The following is a 7286-nucleotide window of genomic DNA, read 5'->3' as shown; positions in this document are numbered from 1 at the left end:
CACAGTTTCCCTAATCTTAGCCAATCTAATCATTTTAGAATCGCCTATGTACTTTCTGGCCATGGGGATGGTTGTTCATACAATGTTTACAATGCATACTGATCAAACATTCTCATTTAAACAAGTTTTTGTACAGGAATAGCCATCAAATCTGATTGCATACAGTGTTTGATTATTAATATCAGCCTCAATTTAACTTCAGAGACAGAGATGCTTTTTTTCTTTCTGAAAGCTAAGCTAATTGGAGACATTTTCGGGGACAACTCTAGCTGGGGACAGGACATCAAAATCAGGGACTGTCCCTGGAAATTCTGGGATGTCTGGTCATCCTAGCATTGTGACCTCATTATGTAGCTATTATAAATAACTGGATTGTTGAATGGATTAATGCATTGAATGGACTAATAAATTGAATGGACTAATAAAGTTAATTGTATGTGTGTGTAGACAGACGCACCAACTCCCCATGGGTCTACACAACAATAAAACCACACAACATGAGGAGTATCCTGCAAAGCAGGCTAGATCTACCCAGGGTTTTCTAAAGCTTGCCAGCTTCAGTTAGTTTACATTCCAGCTCACGCTTCATACATAATATGACGGTGGATATTGCTGATGCTAACGCTAGTGGGCTTATAACTGCGCGTGCATGTTGCAAATGGCTGGACGAACACCGAACTCTTCATTGAGACAATACTAAAACGTCAATCCATGGGCGAGTCACTGCCACATTTGAATTTGTGCAGAAATCAAAATGAAAGAAAAGTTATCTAGCAAATTCATTTACATTTTACATTTAAGTCATTTAGCAGACGCTCTTATCCAGAGCGACTTACAAATTGGTGCGTTCACCTTAAGACATCCAGTGGAACAGCCACTTTACAATAGTGCATCTAAATCTTTCAAGGGGGGGAGGGGTGAGAAGGATTACTTTATCCTATCCTAGGTATTCCTGAAAGAGGTGGGGTTTCAGGTGTCTCCGGAAGGTGGTGATTGACTCCGCTGTCCTGGCGTCGTGAGGGAGTTTGTTCCACCATTGGGGGGCCAGAGCAGCGAACAGTTTTGACTGGGCTGCGCGGGAACTGTACTTCCTCAGTGGTAGGGAGGCGAGCAGGCCAGAGGTGGATGAACGCAGTGCCCTTGTTTGGGTGTAGGGCCTGATCAGAGCCTGGAGGTACTGAGGTGCCGTTCCCCTCACAGCTCCGTAGGCAAGCACCATGGTCTTGTAGCGGATGCGAGCTTCAACTGGAAGCCAGTGGAGAGAGCGGAGGAGCGGGGTGACGTGAGAGAACTTGGGAAGGTTGAACACCAGACGGGCTGCGGCGTTCTGGATGAGTTGTAGGGGTTTAATGGCACAGGCAGGGAGCCCAGCCAACAGCGAGGTGCAGTAATCCAGACGGGAGATGACAAGTGCCTGGATTAGGACCTGCGCTGCTTCCTGTGTGAGGCAGGGTCGTACTCTGCGGATGTTGTAGAGCATGAACCTACAAGAACGGGCCACCGCCTTGATGTTAGTTGAGAACGACAGGGTGTTGTCCAGGATCACGCCAAGGTTCTTAGCGCTCTGGGAGGAGGACACAATGGAGTTGTCAACCGTGATGGCGAGATCATGGAACGGGCAGTCCTTCCCCGGGAGGAAGAGCAGCTCCGTCTTGCCGAGGTTCAGCTTGAGGTGGTGATCCGTCATCCACACTGATATGTCTGCCAGACATGCAGAGATGCGATTCGCCACCTGGTCATCAGAAGGGGGAAAGGAGAAGATTAATTGTGTGTCGTCTGCATAGCAATGATAGGAGAGACCATGTGAGGTTATGACAGAGCCAAGTGACTTGGTGTATAGCGAGAATAGGAGAGGGCCTAGAACAGAGCCCTGGGGGACGCCAGTGGTGAGAGCGCGTGGTGAGGAGACAGATTCTCGCCACGCCACCTGGTAGGAGCGACCTGTCAGGTAGGACGCAATCCAAGCGTGGAAATTCAGCAGGCTATGGTGTGAAATAGGCTTTTAGAAAGGCTGTCTTTAGTGTATTACTTATCGTTAATGTTGTCTTTTGTGTGCTTATCAATGCACAAGCACCTTTTTCCCCCACTCCATTAATATTTTTTTTATTATATCATACAAATGTGTTACAATACCTGCATTTTAAAATGCCTTCTGTCATCACTAAATGTGTAATGTGATATATTTTAACATAACTTTCTTTTTACACTATTTTTGGGGGATTAATAAAACATTTAATCAGTCTGCTTCCTCAAATGAAGGGGATGGTGAAGCAATCTTTGCAAGAAGGAGGGAACCTGATTTAATTGGTCCTTAACTTGCTGCTCAGTCATTTAATTCAGGATAAGTGGAGTTAGCCTGCACCGGACCAGGTTAGTTCTGAAAGATTCGTTGCCATTGAAATTTACCTGGCTTAAAGGTGAGACACTTTTATATGAACTCAGAGCTGGCCAAAGTTACCTCGCTAACTCCTCAAACCTGTGATGTAGTAAAACCCTCTGGACACTCCAATTTGTTATGTCCATCATCCATTTTGTATGATATCTTACTAATTACAATTCAAATGATATGTTACGAATTGCAAATTTGTACAATATATTGAGAATTGAAAACGTATGATATGTTACGAATTCCAATTAGTTTTTTTGCTAACGTTAGCTAGGTGTGTAAGGTTAGCTAGGCTAGGGGTTAGGGTTAGGGTTAAGGATAGGGTTAAGGATAGAGTTAAGGGAAGGGTTAGCTAACATGCTAATAGTTGCAAAGTAGCTAAAAAGCAGTACGTACACTACATTAACAAAAGTATGTGGACACATACTGCTCGTCAAACATCTAATTCCAAAATCATGGGCATTATTATGGTTGGTCCCCACATTGCTGCTATAACAGCCTCCACTCTTCTGGGAAGGCTTTCCACTAGATGTTGGAACATTGCTGTGGGGACTTGCAAATGAATTACTTAAAAATCATACAATGTGATTTTCTGGATTTTTGTTTTAGATTCCGTCTCTCACAGTTGAAGTGTACCTATGATAAAAATGACAGACCTCTACATGCTTTGTAAGTAGGAAAACCTGCAAAATCGGCAGAGTATCAAATACTTGTTCTCCCCACTGTATTTAGTGTCGTTGCAAAGTTGCTAAAATGCAGATGTTGTCCCTGATGAGATTCTAACACGCAGCCTTTGGGTTGATAGACGTTTGCGGTATATGCCTAATTATCCACCCCAACCAACCACTTTCGTGTTTGCCTTAATTAGCCTTCTGTCTTATGCAACCATACCAAATGTAACATATCATACTAATTTGAGTGTCTCTGATTTACATTTACTATGTTAAGTTTACGCTGAACAACATCATAACACAATTACGGTAATATAACACAACACCCTCAGACATCATGCTCTTTGTATATACATACACTTTGAGATGTGAAAGCGACCGTGTATGAGCGGACTGAGGAAGCTTTCAGTGCTGCAGTACAGTACAGTCTTTTTCTCTGACCGTGTCCACGTTCATGACAGACTCTGTCTTCAACACATCTGTCTCTACTCACACTGTAACTGTGACATCATCCTCACAGCAGAGCTATGGACCCTCCAGGCTGCACTTTTGCAGGGGGACTTGAATAAATAAATAAAAATCAACAACGGGCAACTGTTTGAAAAGCCTGACAGAAGCCAGGAAGCTGTCCTAAAGTGCTCATTCAAGGAAGGTCAAGATAGAAAATGGAAAATGTATCTTTTGCTTTTTGGATACGAGCATATAACTCAAATTGTCATCGTTGTGCTTTGGACATTTCCATGTAAAAGGACCCATGAGCACCAACATGTGAAGTTCATAGGAGCATGTATGTCAAACAGTGTGTCAAATATAGAGTCTATATATAAATATATATATATATGGAATCATGCATCATTTTGTTACCGGATGTATGTAAATCCACTTCACTTACTGTAGTTCAATAACCAAACTTTATTTTTTTCAAAGTCAAGGTGTCATTGTCATAGCTGACACCTGATTCTTTCTGTAGAGATCTTTGAATCTTTTTGGAAAACATGGTCACATCAAAAACTGAGGGGGATTTTACCAAAATTCTGTTACCAAGCTTTGCGTATGCACAGTTCCTCCAATAAATGTGTTTTTGTAAAATGTTCAGTTAAATTGTTAAAATTAGTCCTTGTGCAAAAATCTATGGTTTTTGTTTGGCAACATTTTGTGAACAATACGAATCTCAGCATCATTCCAACTCCATGCAATTGCCCCTTTCCGTTATTATGCTTAAATGTAGGCCACTAATAGCAGAGAGCGGTAATCACCAGGGAGACAGGAACGGTTGAGGAGACCATTGACGTGTCATCCTTGGTTGTCAAGGAAACTTAGCTGAATGGGGTCTGGTGGCCTTGGATATAATGTGCACTGTGTACTTCTGGCCATCTGTTGCATTCAATTATATTTTTTTCCCAAACATCTGCTGCCTGCAAATTAAAATGCTGCAAATTAAAATGTCGCTAATTTCAATAGTGCATGGAGCATATGGTATATTTGTAAATGCAGCATAATATTTAGAGTTGCTATAATACAGTATTCAGTTCGGAATGTGTGGGTATTGGTTTACATTGGTTGGACTCTTGAATTGTGTCCTTGATGTGTTCTGTGTGTGACCTCTGTACCAGGAGCTGTCCTTCAGCACCACCAACCACAACAGAACCCAATGGTGGCTCACACTCACTGCTTATTCTTGTTGGACCGTAGCTGAAAACTGAGTCCTGCTTAAAACTATTTGTTTGTTTAATTTACTGCAGTGGGCTAAATCATGGTCACACCGACTGGTTCTTGGTAGTCTTAAACAAATTTACTTTGAAACAAAAGTATACACTTCACACACATGGTTATGGGCTTAAGAAAAATAAGACACCTGTACCATGTCACATATAGAGTTTAAATGTATTCAATTGTGAGTTTGCATCCCAATATTCCACGTTATATACATCACAAAAGATTGAACTATAACAAAACCATTGAACATAGAAACACCGGACCCACCCCCCAAAAAATGATTATGACATTTTGAAAAATATGAATAACATTCCACCTATGAGGCCACTAGAGGGCAGTTTGGTCATTTGACTGCAGGAAAGGGCTACTGGAATTAGATGCATACATACAGTGCATTCGAAAAATATTCAGACCCTGAATACTTATGTAAATATGATATTTCAACTTTTTATTTTTAATAACTTTGATAACATTTCTAAAAACCTGTTTTTGCTATATCATTATGAAGTATTGTGTGTAGATTGATGAGGGAAAAAACAATTTCATTCATTTTAGAATAAGGCTGTAACGTAACAAAATGTGGCAAAAGTCAATGCGTCTGAATACTTTCCGAGTACACTGTATAATGGTTTGTGTAACATTTTCCCCTATCAACACAGGTCAATACGTATGAATACTTTCTGAGTACACTGTATAATGGTTTGTGTAACATTTTCCCCTATCAACACAGGTCAATGCGTATGAATACTTTCCGAGTACACTGTATAATGGTTTGTGTAACGTTTTCCCCTATCAACACAGTCATCTAACGGCAAATATGTTCTGCCTTTTGAGAAATTCATGCAAATTAAATTGGCGGAGAATGAACTTGCAGCCAAGCTAATCCTCATCCCTGCCTGCTGAAGTTGTTCTCTTTTCTTCTGTTTCAACGTCCACCATATGTCTGTCAGCTTTGCAGGGAATACCATGGATGAAGTCATCTCCAACCATTTAATTTTATTTATTTAACCAGGTAGGCAAGTTCTCATGTCTTAGCTATTTTTCTGTCACGTTCACATTCCAGATATTTAGAAAGGGCAGGTCTGCATCTGCCAAATGTTTACCTCATAATGCACTACATAAACCTAGGTATCAATTAGGTCATTTGATATAACCACAGTAAAACATAAACAATCTTCTAAAACATTTTTTTATCCATAACATGTTTTACCAATGTCACATCCAATTTTATGCCAATAACTGAAACTGTGAAACCCTTGATTATTCACAACCCATTTACATGCAATATATTAGTCTTATAGTCTCAAGTTATTTATGCTTTAATTTATTAAAATAACTATTACTGCTACACCCATTCTGCTCATGGCTTAGTGATGAAGTTAACAACATCTCAACAAGGCACAGCTGGTTGCCAATGATCTAACCCCACCTTGTGTTTCATATACAAATCACAGCCTTGTAGTCTAAAACCCCACAAGACTAACTGGGATTGCCAGGGTCTTAGTTTTAGTAAGGTCCACTAAAACAGCAAATTTGGAGGAAAGCAAAAACAAGCAAAAATGATCCCACTATTATCACCTTGGTTGCTGTATCTTTATTCACCTCAGTTGATCTTCAAAAATATAGCCTATTAGCTTTACAATTAGCCTCCATACATTAACTACCATTAACTCAGCAACAGAATGAAACTATAATGTATAACTATAATGTAATATGCACAGAGGGATCTGATAGCAGAAGCAGTATTGGAAAATAACTTATCTTTGGATCCTTCTAAAAACCAGTTCTTTGATAGGATTATATGGTGGGGACGCTATATTGATGATGTTTGCCTGCTCTGGATTGGCCCAGAAGATGAATGTATTTCCTTCCGCCAATACCTTAACAGCATTAACCCTAATATCAAACATCAGTAAAATTAACAAAAGTTGTTTGCACACATTGATCTTTAGAAAGCTTACAGATGGGAGTACCATTCTGAGGGCAGACAGCTTCCAGGCCACAAGGCTAAAAGAGAACATTCCATATGGCCAAATCCAAAGAGTCCGTAGAATTTGTTATCAGGAAACAGATTACAGTGTGAAATCTGCTGAATTGCAGAATCGCTTCTAGAATCGGGGATACAGCGCTCAGGTCCTGAAAGATGAAGGTATAAGGGCCGGACGACTTGACCAATGGTTTTGAGCCCCACATTTGAGTCCCACATGGGCTTACCTGTTTTTCATGTTATTTTTGCATTAATACGTGTCACATATCAGTTTGCAAACAATGTAAAAAAATAAAAATAAATTATTGAGTCAATAAAGCTGCATACAAACATGGTCTCTTTTTTGCTTTCTTGAGTATGGCAGCTCTAAAATGCAGGCGTTTCAGCCTAGCTCAGTGCTTTCTGTGGTGGTGGGTCAGCCAGCGGAAAATACAGAGTGTAGGTGTTGGTTATCTTCTCTAGTTGTGCCATGATTAGCTCAGTGTTCTGTCACTCATGGGGACAGTACGTCACCGCCAAGTCTAAG

Source organism: Oncorhynchus nerka, linkage group LG10, assembly GCF_034236695.1.
Source record: "Oncorhynchus nerka isolate Pitt River linkage group LG10, Oner_Uvic_2.0, whole genome shotgun sequence".
Classification (NCBI taxonomy): Eukaryota; Metazoa; Chordata; class Actinopteri; order Salmoniformes; family Salmonidae; genus Oncorhynchus; species Oncorhynchus nerka.
This window is presented reverse-complemented; position numbering follows the sequence as displayed.